Source organism: Petaurus breviceps, unplaced genomic scaffold (genome assembly GCF_028583685.1).
Source record: "Petaurus breviceps papuanus isolate PSGF00001 unplaced genomic scaffold, PetGlider_PUasm1.0 176, whole genome shotgun sequence".
In the NCBI taxonomy this organism is placed as follows: domain Eukaryota; kingdom Metazoa; phylum Chordata; class Mammalia; order Diprotodontia; family Petauridae; genus Petaurus; species Petaurus breviceps.
The window spans coordinates 2,756,009-2,772,868 of NW_027185771.1; the positions used below are offsets into that span (position 1 = coordinate 2,756,009).

At 36.7% G+C, this 16,860-nt stretch overlaps 1 protein-coding gene and 1 pseudogene across 1 annotated transcript in view; both read right to left on the reverse strand.

Moving 5' to 3' along the window:
* Window positions 1-16,860, reverse strand: part of NFAT5 (nuclear factor of activated T cells 5) — a 155,564-nt gene that overhangs the window by 109,202 nt on the left and 29,502 nt on the right. The window lies entirely within an intron of this gene.
* LOC138159649 (large ribosomal subunit protein uL18-like) lies at window positions 2,923-7,220 on the reverse strand (annotated as a pseudogene).

The window sequence follows — 16,860 nt, forward strand, 5'->3', positions numbered from 1 at the left end:
TCATTTTCCCTTTAATTTCTACCTGACTCTGTGTTTTATAATAATTAAAAATAATAATAATAAAATAACATATGAATATATAAATTAAAATAATAACAATAAAAACATATATTGTATCTAATATGTGCCAGGCACTGTACTAAGTGTTTTACAAATATTATTTTGATCTTCACAACAACCCTGAGAGGTAGGTGCTATTATTATCCCCATTTTACAGTGAGGAAACTGAGTTAAAGAGAGGTTAAGTGACTAGCCCAAGCCACTACAGATTGTTAGTATCTGAGGCCAAATTTGAACTCTGGTCTTCCTGATTCCAGCCCATTCACTGCTCTTCCTAGTTGCTCAATTACCAACAAGGCAGTCAAAACTCCTCAAAAGAGTCTAACTTAAAAAATAAAAAAAACCAAATGTATAAAGAATGTTTATTTTCCAGATTATGACTGTATAGACAACCTTGTAGAGTTTATCCATTAGCATAAATCTGGGAAAGACAGAAATGGACAATGGGTAGGGAGTAAAATTTAAAGAATGAAGAAAGTGTGCTCAATTGTGTTGATAATTGCGAATTTTGTTCAATAACTTCTAGGAGCATTTAAATTGTATAGGTTCAAATTATCAGTTAAGTATACAGGGATTATGTGTCCAAATAGACTGCCTTTGTGAAATGGATTCAGTTGCAGATGGTTAGGATACAGAATAAAAACATACATGCATTTCTGGCCTGTGTCCTACCAAAACACCATAAATTTGTAGCTTCCCCAAACCCATATGTATTGTAGACATGCTGGAAGAAAAAAGGACCATATAACTATTGAACACTTTTGAAAACCATTCGGAGAACAGAATCTAAGGAGCAAGACAAGGGCAAAGTAAACATGGATAGAATGGACAATTTGATTAGAGGTATATGAAACTGAAAAGATTGTGCACCGCCAAAAGCAATGCAATTAGGAAAAGAGAAACAGTTTAACTGGGAAAAATTCTTTGCAGTAAATTTCTCTGATAAAGACAAATAGCAAAGATCTAAAGGAAACTGATACAAATATATAAGAACAAGAGTCATTCCCCAATAGTTAAATACTCCAAGTGTGAGAATAGAGAGTTCTCAAAAGATTAAAAGTAAATTAATAACAACCATATGAATAAATTCTCCAAATCACTAGCAGGACATGCAAATTAAAATAACTCCATCCAAAAAAAAAAAACAACCATCTTAACAAAGATAACAAAAGATGAAAATGGCATTTATTGGAAGGGTTTGTGGAAGAGAGCACAAAAACTAATGTACCATTGGTGGAACCATGAATTGGTCCTATCATTCCAGAAAACAATTTGGAACTATACCAAAAATTCAGTGAACTGTGCATATCCAATCATTCAATGATATTACTATTAAGCTTATACTTCAAAGAGATTTTTTTAAAAGTAAAGAAAAGATCCATATGTATATTTATAGCAGCAAAGAAACTGCAAACAAAGTAGGGACAAATCAACTAGAGAATAGCCAAAAAAATTATGGCATGTGAATGTAATGGAATATTTTTGTACCTTAAGATATGACGAAAGGGAAAACTTAGAAAAACCTGGGAAAACTTGTATATACTGAAGTACAATGAGCAGAACCAAAACAATTTATACTATCAATATAACACAGGAAAATAATTATGAAAGATTTAAGAATTGTGATCGATATAATGACTAATCACGACTCAAGAAGACTGATGATGAAGCATGTTTCTCACCTATTGGCAAGAAGATGGACTAGTTAGTGAAACATGAGAAAGATTTACAGAGATAGTCTATGTGTGGATTTATTTTGCTTGTCTACATATTTTGGTTACAAAGGAGGATAAGAAGTTGGAGGTAGTAACAGTGATTCAAAAAAGAAGAAAAAAAGAAAATTGTATCAATGAAACTTTTTTTTTTAATATACACAGAAGAGAACAGAAGGAAGTTCAGAGAGCAGTTTGTTAGTACTGTGTTAAATTAAATATATACTTTAAGGGCAACTAGGTGGCACAGTAAATAGAGCACTGGCACTGGAGTCAGGAGGACCTGAATTCAGATCCAGCCTTAGATCCTCTCTAGCTGCCTTATCCTGAGAAAGTCACAGTTAAGTGATTACTACCCCCAAAAAAGTATATGTGTATGTGTGTGTATATACTTTAAAGAAAGCCAATTATATGTAACAGGTTATAGTTTCATATGAAATCCCCTTTTCTATTCTTTGAACATTGAATGATCTTGCAATAAATACAGGTGGTCCCCAAATTGTGAAAGAGGATATTTCAAAAAGTTCTCTCATCAGTCAGTTGTTTGGAACATTGTCTTTCCATCAAAATAACATGGGAAACTGTTAAGTTCATAGGCCAGCCCCCCCCCCCCAATCTATTTACTTAGCTTATAACATAAGCCAAATCAGTTGAAATAGCACTTTCTTCCAGAATAAGGGGACTTCAATGGCGGTAAAAGGCACAGGTATCAGGATATGGGGCAAACAGCAATGGCCATTTCTACATCAATTGAGATTTAAATTACGGCTTTCCGGAACAGTACTAAAATGTGATCAATTTGGCACAGTATCTGGCAAGATGTATTTATTACATGATTACTGACATTACTAAGCAAAATCTCCCTGATTTCAACTGGTTACAAATGCTATACAGAACTTCTTTTTTAAAACATCACTAGAAGATACTAATAAGGAAAAAAAAATCAATTCAATTCAAAATCACTCCTCTAGTCTCTGACCAAAAGTTGGTCCTTCTCACTGAGGGCAACACCTCTACATATACCCTTGATCTTATCTCCTCCCATCTTGACCCCTCTTCTAATCTTCCATCTTTCCCTGTCTTCTGGTTCCTTCCCTGCTGCCTATCAATACACCCATTCCCACTCATCCCAATCAAAAAAAGCTTTACATTTTTTTTTTGATGTTCAATAAGTTTATTGTCTTAATCTGAAAATCTTCATAGAAAATTACAGATTTTGATATTTTAACTGTCAGCTGCCCGCTCCTGGGCTCTGAGGAAACTCGCCTTCTTCTGAGCAACCCAATATTTCTTCTGGGCAAGGGACATTTTGGGGCGGTTCCATCTTTTCTTTTTAACTTCTCTCTTGGGTTTCTTTTCATACACTGGATTTTCCCGTATACCAGCATGAGCTTTCTTGTACATTTCTTCCATCATGTCAGGTGTTTTTGTTCTTTATGTACTGTGAGAATTGCTTTTTATATGCATCTTCATCTTCTTCCATGAGATAATGCATATAATCTGCAACATTTTGGCCCATGATGTGTTTACGAAGTACTTCAGCACTGAATCCCTTGCTTTCCGAATCATACCCAGGGAAGCATTTGGTACTGTGAGGAATAGACAGACCACCATCCACAGCTCCCTTAAGGGCCCCAAAGACTTTGTTTCCTGTGGTAGTTCTGGCAAGACATGCATCCAGGTAGCATGTAAAAGCACCGGGCTGACCATCGATGCTTTCCACATTGTACTCATCTCCAGTCACTTCCACCTGACCTTCATAGATCTTGTCCATGCCAAATCTGTTAAGAAGCCTGCGGGCCAGCAGCAGGACTGTGCAGTAAGCGGCAGCATAATTTGTCAGGCCAACCTTCACACCATACTTTGGTAATTCATGGGCATAAGCTGCACAGACAATCATATCCCCTTCTATACGGGCATAAGCAATCTGGCAGATGATGTCCCTGTTGGTGATCCGGACGATCATGCGGTATTTCGGGGTGTTATACTTGTTCTTATCCTGGATCACTAGGCGTTTCCGTGCATAATAATCCATTTTCCCCTCTCGCCTTCTCCAGAACTTCACTTGGTACTGCTTGAAATAGGCCTTATTCTTTACAACTTTCAAACCCCATCCTGCTGAAGGAGACCCGCAGCCCTCGGCACAGACCTGCAGGCCTCCCAGCACTAGGGGAGAAAAAGGGCCTGAGCCCGTGCGCAGGCGCAATATGTACCAAAACTTTACATTTTTCTAAAGCTAGAGTTCTATATTTCTCCTTTCTTTCTTAGCCAAACTTCTAGAAAAAGTTCTCTATCTTCACTGCCCCCACTTCCTCTCCTCTCACTTACTTCTCAACCTATATTCTGACTGAATCGCTCCACTGAAACTACTCTCTTCATAAGTCTGATGCTCTCTTCTCACTCAGTTCTCATCCTTCTTGACCTAAATGTAGCCTGACACTGTTCCCCACCATCTCTCCTCGCTTGGTTTCCCTTTTACTTTTCTCACCATCCTTTCTGGCCTCGTTTGCTGGCTCTCCATCCATATCACACACAACCCCTAACAGTCTATATACCCTGAGGCTCTATCCTAGGCCTTCTTCTCTTCTATTTCTATACTCTCTTCATTTGGTGAATTTAATGATTCCCAAAAGATCTGATAATCATTTCTATACAGACGACTCACATGTTTATATATACAGTTCTTGTCTCTCTCTCTTCAGCTACAGTCCCTATAGAACATTTCAAACTGGATATCCCCTATATGTCTCACACTAAAAAAACAAACAAACTCAAATAGATCTACAATCTCATTAATTCAGGAGTTCCCTCCAACTTTACAGATCACAACCTGCCCATATCTGCCTATCCTATGCAATTTTTGTCCATATTCTCCTGAGAGTTTACTATAGGGGTCTAAGCAATGTGCCAATGTAGCCAAGGTCTTCCTTCCGCGTTTTATCCCTAAGTAATGAGGATACTAATGGAATACTCTAGCTATCTACCTAGCTTCACTTTTTCTTCCTATGTGACCAGTCCATCTTCTCTTTCTAACATACAATGCCATTATGATATCCTTTAGAACCTGTTCTTCAAAACTCTTCACTGGTCACAAGTTGTCATTCTTCTTCCATTAGATCTTGTCTGTATGGACGGAAAGGCCAAACTCCTGAAAGATTATAGATCTTTTCTTGGAAGTTCCAAAAATATCTCGAGGCTTGACATAATCAACACAGACAGGCATTATCTGGAGAACCTTACTATTCACTGGGAAACCTTCCTCAATCTAGACTCCATGCTGCCTTTCTTCCACTTCATAGTGGTACAGTCCTTTTGTAAAAAAAAAATATATATATATATATGCATATATATATATATCCCTTTTTTATGTCTGATATTTATTATCAGATGTTTAATTAATAGAATTCTTTCTGTTACATAAAGGTCTGTAGTTATTGATGTCCCCCTGTTTAACATTTTTTTTTTTTTGGTTTTTGTTAAGTTCTGAGTTTTTTCCCCCACATCTTTCTTATTTTTACCTTCTTTAGATGAATATCTTATGAATGGGTCTCTCAATGCCCTCACAATTGTACTGCCTCAAGCACAGGTCTCTGCATGGTCTAATCTAACTGTTTTTCCCACCTTTATTCACTTTAGTGCCTTACGTACCTTCTCTATAAGCATTTCAGAAGCTGTGATGTTAGGGTCAAAGTGTGGTAGTTCTACTATCTCTGACAGAGAAAGTGATTTCTAAAAATGATTTTGCAAATTTTTTCCATTTTTTTCCCTTTGTAGTCATCTCCATTTTCTTCCTTGAATGCTCTTCTGATGATTTTGCTTAGTTAGATATCCTGCCAAACTTTTTTTTTCTTTTTGGAGGGCAATTGGGGTTAAGGGGCTTGCCCAAAATCACATGGCTAGTAAGTGTGTCCAGTGTCTGAGGCTGGATTTGAACTCAGGTTCTCTTGACTCCAGGGCCAGTGCTCTATTCACTGTGCCACCTAGCCACCCCAAAACTTTCTTTATATTAGTTTTGTCCTCCATTATTTTTCTCTGATCTATGAAACAATACTGTTTATAATCTTCTTTCATGCTTCATAGAATTTTACAGATGGGTTTATATTCTAAACTAATTTTAGCTTTGACAGCCACCTCTTTTCCATTTGACAACTAAGTCAAATGTTTGCTTATTTGCTGATTTAAGGGGCTTTCTGGACCCTTTTGGGCCTTACTGCTGTGGCAATTAATTTACAATGATTTAAAATCTGGATAAAATTATAACAGTGTCTATGTCATTTCAGCTACCCATTTCCTACTTTTTATTTTCAACAATTTGTCTAAATAACTCAGGGCTAAATCTTGTAAATTGTGTGCCCTATGTTTTCTTATTTTTCTTATTCCTGGTTATTATGCATTCTGATCCACATTCTGATTAGTCAGTGATCTGAGTATACACAGGCAACTGTTTCAGGGAAAACTCACACATCAATAAGTCTTTTCTTATCTATTAAAAGGCAACCAATTTCATTCTGTATGAGGGCACTTGGTGCTCACCATGTTCATTTCTTTCCCCAACTCTTTCTGTTGAGGGTACCATCCCATTCCATTCTTCTTGGCTGACAATTTTACACAGTCAATCAGCTACCAGTTCTATTTCATAAGATCTTGTCGATTCTACCTCAATAACATCTTTTTCAAGCAAGCAAAAATATTTATTCAATCAATCAGCAAAATAGAAGTGGGAACATTATGCTATAAGGGTAGAGGACAAAATACACAAGGACAAATGGGTTATTAAGGTTGGGAGCAAGAAAAAAAAAACTCATCTAAGAGAATAATCTCACCAGAGAACTCTCCTGTTAACTGTCTCCAGTGTTATTGGTCCTGGGAATCAAGTTATATGTTAGAGGGAAGATTTCCCCCTATATGCTTTTGGCTTTGGAGATATATTAGGCATTCAAAAATTCATACCTTACCCTTCTCAATCACCTTTTTTCTTCCTCAAACTCTATTTTTCTCTCTCAAAGTCTCTCTCCTTCACATACCCTGTATGTGGAGGCCCAAAGGTCTCTTGGCCAATCAGAAGTAATGTCTTGCTGCACGTAAGTAGCATCACAGGGCTGTCCTTCAGGGAACTGCCAAAAAGTCCTGGAAAGTGGACTTATACAAGAATATGCTGGTATGAATATTTGGGCTCCAACATGTCACTGATTTGGCCCAAATATGAGACCACTTTTGTCTATAAAGTAGGCAATAGGGAGGTCTGATTAACAGTCAAAACTAGCAAGAGGCTTTCCAGTGCTTCAGGGATTTGCCACGGGGCAAGGTCCACTCCCTTCCTTCTTCCCTCCAGGGTGGCAACATGAAGGAACATTCCCTTCTCAGAGGACCAAGCTAAAGAAGCATACCGTGATGCCAGCTGGCACCCCAGGAAGAAAACGTGTATGGAAGCATGTTCTCTTCCGGCATTGCCAGTCCCCTCAGGGTTCCTTTTACCATCCAGTCCCTTTTCCTGACCTGAGGATCTGCATCAGACAGAATGTTCTAAATTTGCCCATTACCCTCAAGATACCCTGTTGTTTCTGTCTCTCCCTTCCCAATTGAATTTCCCCCAAGTGCCAGAATCTGTAATACTGGCTCTGCTGGTTAAATAAATTCTCGGTGAATATTAGATTACTGTAACCAGCTAGATAAAATTGAAACTTCAATAATATATCTTTATTAAGCCCCACCTTAGTTCAGACCTAGTATGTACTAGCAAGAAAAAGCTAACCTCATGCTCAAGTAGAGCATCATCTAAGAAGCAATTCAAATTTTGTGTTATGATAGATAATTAGTGTAGTAACATTTTGCATTTCTATTCTATGTACTGATTAGTACGAATGATGAATCCCACAAAGTGGCCACATTAATCAAATTCACATTATTCAAAGCATAACTATATGTTAAATAAGATAATTGGTTCTAGTCCAATGGAAATATGCAATGAAAATGTGATAATTCAACCACTTCATGGGATTTGTTATTTACACTAAACATGACCTAGCTGTACAACAAAAATGTACACAGGGAAAAGAAATGAGGACCCAAAACAGAAGTCTCAGGGGATACCCACATTTAGCAGATATGAGTTAGAGGAAGATCCAGCAAAGAAAACTAAGAAGCAGACAGCTAGGAGAAAGAAGAAAGTGTCATGAAAATTAAGACAGAACAAAAATTGATCAACATTATCAAAGACTGTAGAACAGTCATTGGTGACTTTGGAGAATCAGCTTTCAGTTGAATAATGAGGCGAGAAGCCAGACTTAAGCAAGTTAAGGGTCCTAAATAATTCCTTCTTTAAACAAAAAGAAACTGTGCCTTCTGCATTGCCCATCCTAGACACAAACACACACACACACACACACACACACACACACACACAAACACACACCCCTCCCTCTCTGCCAAGCTGACTCTTAGAGTTTCACTAATGTTCCCACTGCATGAGTGCAAATGTTTCCCTTTTGTCCTGGTGATGCAAGTCCTGAGGAAGATGAGAAGAATGAGCCTTATCCATGGAGGAAGATGGGTGATTCTATCTCGGGCAAAGGACTTCTGCCAGATCACTTTTGGTAGTTTTAAAATCAAACCTAAATGACTGTCTAGCTACTGATGCCTAGAACAGAACAAAAATATTTGGACAGATAGTCTGGGAGATCTTTCATAGTATTCTTTTATTTTATAAGACAATGTCAACTTTTTATGTGTCTTATTTATAAAGTTTTTAATAGTGTGTCTTGTCCCTTTTGATCAATGTAGTCTAAGGTCCACGGTTTACATTGGGAAGCACTAAGACAAAGGGAGCCATAATGGAGTAGCCAAAATAATTTTTATTAAATGGGGATAGTCTCGTGTTTCCAGCAGTTTCCACTAGTTTCATCTAGACAAAGACTTCAAAGAACCAAATTAGGGTAGGCTTTTATAAACCAACCACCCCTTAAATATGCAACTGAAAAGTCACAAAGGTCTTTAAGCAGGAACAGAGAAGGTCACTTTGCCAAGTTCAGGCAGAGCAGGTGTAGTATATAATTCTGCTGCCTAGGTTAGACAGAGGTCACTACTATAGGCAGAAACAAAAAAAAAAAATCCCTTTTGTTTATCCTGTCTTACCACATGAATTTTCCCCCAAATTCTTGTCTCCTACAATAAAAAAAGTCTCAAAGTGTGATTCTGTGATCAGGTCCTCAACTGACTCAACTGACAACAGGTCCATGGCCTAATGAATCCATGATGCAAGGACAAGATGTACCAATGACCTAGGAGGCTCCCAGACATTTAAGGAAGAAAAAAGATAGATCATTGTTTACTGAATTATTCTGAAACAAGAAATATACCTTATTGCCCTTTGAGAGTATAGAATGGTTACTATGCTCCTATCACAATAATTAACAAATTGACTAAGAAGACAGTATCTGACACTTTAGTGTTGCTCCCTGGTTCCCTACATAAATTATCCAAACCCTGTGAATCCACAGAAAACACCACTTTTTTTTTCTTTTTTTTTTTTGCTTTTTGGAGCGGGGAATGCAGGGCAATTGGGGTTAAGTGACTTGCCCATCACCTGGCAAGTAAGTGTTAAGTTTCTGAAGTCATATTTGAACTCAGGTCCTCCTGACTTCAGGGCTGATGCTCTATTCACTGCGCCACCTAGCTGCCCCCCAAATACCACTTCTTTCCTCACTTCTACTTCCCCTGCATTATAAAATTGGGGGAAAGGGAAAGAGAGACTATTTTGTTTATTTTGTTTGTTATTATAGTGAGATGGGAAGCAGGGGGAAGGTGCTATTTATGCTGTTGGAATGATTTAGAAACTAGGAATTTTAAAAGCCACAGTTATAGACTTTCTCCTGACCCCTAAAGTTCTAGGATCAAGAATGATACAACCAGGGGCGGCCAGGTAGCACAGCGAGTAAGAGCACCGGCTCAAGTGTTGGAATGACCTGGAGATCGAATCCTGGGCTCAGACACACAGCACCACACCCAGAAATAACTGGCTGTGTAACCTTGAGCAAGTTACTTAACCCCGATTGCTAAAAAAAAAAAAAAGAATGATACAACCAGTCCTAAAACTTATAAAATATTGAGTTCACTCTATGATCCCTGAAGACTATACTTTTCTTTACATACCACACTACAAAGTCCCTTTGTTTTAAAGGCCTTTCAAAACCTGTCACCAATCTACCTTTCCAAACTCAACTACCTTTCAAGCATTCTTTGGTCCAGACAAACTAGCCTTCTAAATGTTCTTCACAAAAGACATTCTATCTTGTGTCTCTGTATGTCAGCCCAGGCTGCTCCCCAAGCCTGGAATAAACTCCTTCCTCACCTCCACTTTTTAGAATCAATCCCTAGCTAGCTTCCTTCAAAAGTCAACCCAGTGTCACACCTCCTCCATGTGCCTCTCCTGACCCACCCAGCAAGAATAGTTGCTATGCTGTTGGGGTTTTTACCCACATCTGTGATCTGTCAGTGACATAAAGAACCCTGCCCCGGCAACTCAGTCCTTGTTCAATAATTTACAGTCTGGAATTAGCAGTGGCACTGAGAGGAAAAGCATCTTACCCAGGGGTCACATAGCCAGATTATGTCAGGCAGGTCAATCCTGAAGTTTCCATTCAAAGTCAAGAATATGACAAAAGATGGGAAGGTTAGTGGGATTATGGAAAGACAAGCACACTGATATACTGTTGTTAAGAGTTGTAAATTGGCAGCTTGGTGGTGATGGCCTACCTCTGTGTCAGGAAGACCTGAGTTCAAATTTAGTCCCAGTTTCCTCAACTGTAAAATGGGAATAACAGCACTTAACTCCCAGAGTTGTTGTAAGGATCAAATGAAATATTTGTAAATCATTTACCACAGTGCTTAGCACATAGTAGGCACTTAATAAGTGCTTATTCCCTCTCTTTCCTCAAAAATTTTTGGAAAGCAATATGGAATTATGCAAAATAAGTGACTAAAATATCTATACACTAAATTTAAACCAGAGATTCCACTGCTAGGAATATACCTCAGAGGTCAATGAAAAATTATACCAAATATATATATACAACAAAATATTTAACTATTTGTAGCAAAATACCAAAAACAAAATATATGCCCATTTACTATTTACTATTTACTATGTCTAAACAAATTATTATACATTCCAAAGTAGTGGATTACTGTGTTCTAAGAAAAATGAACATGATAAATACAGAGAAACATATAAAGATTTACATTAACTGATACAAAGTAATCAGAACCAGGAAAACAATATACACAATGATTACATGATGTAAATTGAAAGAACAAAAACAAAATTATCAAAACTACATGTTACAAAATTATACAAAACTACACACTCGATAATGACTGAGTTTGGCCCCAAAAGACAGATGAAAAGACAATTCACTTCTTTCCTTCCTTTGCAAGGGCAGAAGACTGTAGGTACAGAATGCTTCATATAGATTTGGGGATATGTTTGTTAGTTGTGCAGAACATTTCTTTCTTCTGCTTTTTTTCTTCTTTATTATAAAAGGCAGCAGCTTCTCTGGGAGGGAATGAGAAAAGGGGTACAGAGGCAAATGGAGGTAATGTAAAAAAACAAAGAGTGATAAAGATTTAGTTTTGAAGTGATGGGGAGCAATTAGAGGTTTCTGCGCAAAGTAGTTACCAGATTACAATTATGCTTGAGGGAAAATTAATTTGACAGTAGTAAGTAAAATGAAGAGAAGTCAAGAAACAGTTCTAATAGTCCAGGACAGAGGTAAGAAAAATCTGAACTAGGCTGAAGATAACAGGACTAGAAAATAGGCAAGAGATACAGGGGACACTGCAGAAACAGAATGATGGATGAGGAAAAGGAAAGATTAAAAAAAAAACTAAAATGTGAGCCTGGAAGGCTGGCATTCAGAGTGGCAATGCTATTTTAAAAGGAAAGTCATTTTACAGCCATTGTTACAAGTTTATAATGTATTTTTCTATCTTGTTTTATATGTATGTTATATAACATTCAAAAGGAATTTTTTTCCTGATTGAGAAAAGGATACAAAATGCAAACCCCACAATTTTGATAACTGAAAATTGGCAATTGTTTTGCAGTACTTTATTATATTGAGAGTATTGTCTTTCTTGGGCTTTTAGTTAGCTACTGAATGAATACATTAGAGACATTCAGGTTTTAGTTGGGATTTTACATAGCTTGCATTTTAATTCTTTGGGTTTTTGCTGTTTCTATTAACCCACAGTATTATTTTAATAAATATTATAATACCAACCTACTAAAAAAATTAAAGTCATAAAGAGGGTATTTAGGAAAATGATGAGTTTGGTAATAAGGAGCCACTGGAGTTTATTGAGTAGGGGAAAAAGGATGACATAATCAGAACTAAACTTTAGGAAGATCTTTGATAGCTGAGTAGAGGATGGATTGGAGTGGGGAAAGACTTGGTACAGTCTTTCAGTGATACCAACCAAAAGGCTGTTGTAGTAGTCTAAGTGTGAGGTGATATGGACTTGTGAGAAGGGAAAACATATAAAAGATACTGTGAAGGTAGAAACAAGAGGACTTGGTAAAAGACTGGACATGTACGATGAATGCAAGTAAGAAGTGGAGGACAATACTTATGTTAGGAGCCAGGACTGAGAAGAATATGCCATGATATATGCTTGATCCTCCTCAAAGGGAAGACAGGAAAGCAAACAGGAATTAGTAGAGTCACCAAGCCTTAGAGAGGACCTGACCTTGAACAAGCTACTGAACCTCCAAGTGCTTCAGTTTCCTTTTCTACCAAATAAAGAGGGCAATACTAGATGACCCCTAAGGTCCCTCCCAGAATCTAGAATCCTGTGTTGTAGAAGGACATAGATAGAGCATACACAGTTTTATGTAACTCTTTTGGTTAAAAACTAACCCAACTCTAATACAGCAATACCCAAGTTAGAGAATAAAGAGAAGGCCTAAACCAGAAGGAGCTGGGTTCTAGTCTTACCTCTGACACACCCTGGCAGTATGAGCCTGACCAAACATCTTCACCTCTAGGCAACCTTCAAAAACTGACTTACAAAGAAGGCTAAAATCTGCACTGGTACAGGGAGTCCCACACCCTTAATCCAAATTTTAAGCCTCACAATAACTTATGACAGACATAAAGTATATGAGGGATAACAATAAAAAGAAAGGTTAAGAAATAGGGCTTAAGGAGGAAAAAAAAAATAAAAGAATCAGGCTTATTTAACATAGGAAAAGAGACCTACAGAATGAAGATTCATAATAGAGAAGATAGTGGGGGGGGGGGGAAGGGGATTTACCCTTAATGTAGAAAACAGTCATAAACAAAAGCATGCACAATTTGTTTGGCTCTACAGAAGAAATTTTCTGAAGACATTTTATTCATGAAATTTTATTCACTAAAAGTCTCTAAAACAGGAAAGATTCTAGACCTATTTAAAAGGACTCATCTATGCAGATGTGGACCTATATGAAAGGTGGAAGAAAACCTAGACTCTAAAGTCTCTTCTAGTCCTATTCAAAGGAAAAGAAAAATAAGGTAGAAACAGATAAAATAGGAAGATCTGATATTTACTATGGACTTCAATAACAAAGTAATTAAGATATAAACATTATCAAAAAAATAAATAAAAATTCTTAATGCCTGCAAAAAGTTTAGCAATATTATATTTATGTAATTACTCACTAGCCAAAAATTTCTACTACTAGCATACAGGCACCAAAAAAAATTCTCTATCAGTTATCTTGAAAAAACTATGACTATCTTTAGGGAAAAGGTGATCTATAAGGCTGTTAACATAGCTGAAGATTGATAAAATCTGGCATAACAAAGAAAATATGTTATCATGGGGGAAATTATTAGAAAATTAAAATGGTGAAAATATGCTTTCATTGTTTAAAAAAAGTCATTTTATTAATAACAGTAGAACAAGTACTAATCAGGCAAATAACTAGGCACCTTACATTGGGATGTGGAAGTCAGTTAGTTTTCCATATTGCTCACCTTCTTATCCTAGCAGCAAGGAACTATTTGGTCTTGTATTCCACCAATTGTAGTTTTGCCATATTTTCAAATACTAAAGCAGACAGACAATAAGGAACAAGCAACACAGGTAAGGATTATTTTATATGTCTAAATGTTTTTGTTTGTTTTAGAAATCGGGGTTAAGTAACTTGCTCAAGGTTATACGGCCAGTTATTTCTCAGTGTGATGCTGAGTGTCTGAGCCCAGGATTCAATCCCCAGGTCATCCCAACACTGGAGCCGGTGCTCTTACTCGCTGTGCTACCTGGCTGCCCCTATGTCTAAATGTTTTTTATTTGCACTTCTCAACCTTTAAGGGTTCCTTATCTCTGTTTACATTTTAAAGATGATTTAGTAAAGGATTGGGTTTTTTGTCATAGTTGCTGCTGCTATAGAGGATGTCCAAAAAGTCTGAGTGTAGTTTTAAACTACTAAAGCTTAAAATAAGCTTTTAAAAATAGTTGTTAAAGTGTAAAACTATATTCATATATTTGGGATACTCTGTATAATACCAATTTTCCTGTTCTAAAATCCAGAAAGTAGCCTTATAAAGAAAATCAGTTTATGGTTATTTATAAGTGGATCTGATTTTAACATAGAAAATAAATCCGTAGTATATTTACTCTAAAGGGTATCACCACAAGTGAACTGAGATTAAATCTCACAATGCAAGACTACTCTATTTAGTGACTTTTAAACTCTAGTCTTCTAGGGAAAACAAACTACGTAGCCACTAAAAGTGTTCTCATTTGGGTATTGTCTTCTAGGTAAATGAACTCAATTTATTCAAGTATGAACACAATTATAAATTCTGCTAGGCAAATTAACATATTGAACAGTCTAACAGGAAGTTGGGTTAGAGAGTTCATGTTAGCAAGCAGGAGGAAATTAAGTTGGACTAGGAACTTTGAACCACAGCCCTTTTCACTTTCTATTCCCTTTCCTCTAATTCAACCCGCTCCCACCCATCCCAACCTCAAGACTTTGGTGATTTACTAACCATAGGTAACTGAAGGAACAGTTTGGACAAGAAATGTACAAAAGTACAGGCAAGCTTTTGGGCCAGGAAGACAAGAAGACATGGAATGTCAACTAATTTGGGAAAAGAAACAGAATAAATGATGTGCTTGTTTTATAATTATTCTTTAAATTTCAATGAATAAAAAAATATAGGAAAAGGTTCATGATCAGGGGGTACAAATATTTTGTACCTTACTAGATGAAAAATATACAGATTTGGCGCTGTATGAAGTGATTTTTTTAAATGTACTCTTTAGAAGTCTGAAATTTGGGGGGTTTTTGTTTCATTTTTTTTCACTTAATCTCAGTGATATCTTTATTTCCAGAAACATTTAACACACCTAAAAACTGCAGTGTTAAAAGTGAGGCCATGAGTTCTCCCTCATCACAGGTCTTCAAGAAAAACCGGATGACGATTTACCTAATAAATTATAGTGCAGTCTCACTTCAGTTATATAGGGTAGGCTAGATGGCCACTAAGGTTCCTTCCAACTCTAAAATTCTGTGATTATAAATGAAATTCTGTCAACATCTGTTGCCTATAATAAACATTTATTCTGGAATTGTATATAACTTAACTATTAGGCAAAGATCCATGTAATGACCAGAAAACTGCATAAAGGTAAAAACATAATTTGTTTCATAGTATCATAATCCATCCAAGTCATCCCCTAATCATCCAGATGAAAAAACCAAGGCCCAGAGAAGTAAAGTGACTTGCCCAGAACCAAACAGGTAGAAAGTAGCAGAGCCAAGATTCAAAATTTGGTTCTAAATTTATAAATCTTTCCACTACAAGTTTCCTGAATGAAGTACAAGTGACTCATACAATCAATCAACAAACACTAAAAGTCTTTACTATGTGTCAGGCTGGGGATACAAATAAAAAGCAACAATAACCCCTTTCTTCAAAGACCTTACATTCTAATGTGGGAGCCAACACGGTATAAAAAATATATACCATGATGAGAAATCCCCCCTACCAATTTAACATCTTTTCTGAAATCTGACTATATGGCAACAATTCCACAAAAAAGACATTCTCTCTTCTGCCATTTGCAATGACTACTCATGCCTGGGATGTTCTTCCTCTTTCCCTCCAATTTATAATACTATAAATTACAGAAGTCTAACCTGCATAAGGAAAGTTCCTCACCCAAAGTTCCCAATAATCATGAAATAATAAGTTTACATCTCTATTTAAAGCTTCATCCTAGTTAGATTTTTTTAAAGTTACTGATATAAATTTGTTTTTACACAGCCTGAATTGTCCTGTGTACATGAATTGTCCCCTGTACACCTTCAGCCTGTTAGAGAGCTATCTCACATAACAAATAATTTTTTTAAAGGAAAATCTAAGAGAAAAAAATCAGGAAAACTAATCAAAACATTGAAAACTTTTTCAGCATATGCAGTATTTCATAGCCATGGCCCCTACCTCTGCAAAGGACTAAGGGGAAGTATCTTCTTAGGATTTAAGTTTCTTCTTTGCAATTTTGTACCTTTTATTTATTATTCTTCTATGATTATTGTTCTATTTCTGCTGCTATATCATCATGCACAGTTTTCTTGGCTTGGCTTCATTCTGAATCTATTCATGTAAGTCTTTCCATGCTTCTCTGTAATCAGCATCATTTCTTTACTGTTGTTGTTCAGTCATTTCAGTTGTGTCCAACTCTTCATGACCACATTTGGGGTTTTTTTGGCAAAGATACTGAAGCCATTTGCCATTGCCTTCTCCAGCCCATTTTACACATGAGAAAACTGAGGCAAACAGGGTTAAGTGACTTGCCCAGGGTGACACAGCTAGTAAGTGTCTGAGGCCAAATTTGAACTCAGATCTTCCTGACCCCAGGCCCAGCACTCTATCCACTGTACCACCTAGCTACCCAGTTACTTACAGTACAGTAGTATTCTATTACATTCATGTAACACAATTTGTTTAGCTATTCCTTAACTGATGGGCACCTACTTTGTTTCTAGCTCATACTACCACAAAAAGTACTGTTATAAGATATTTTAGTGTCTATGGGG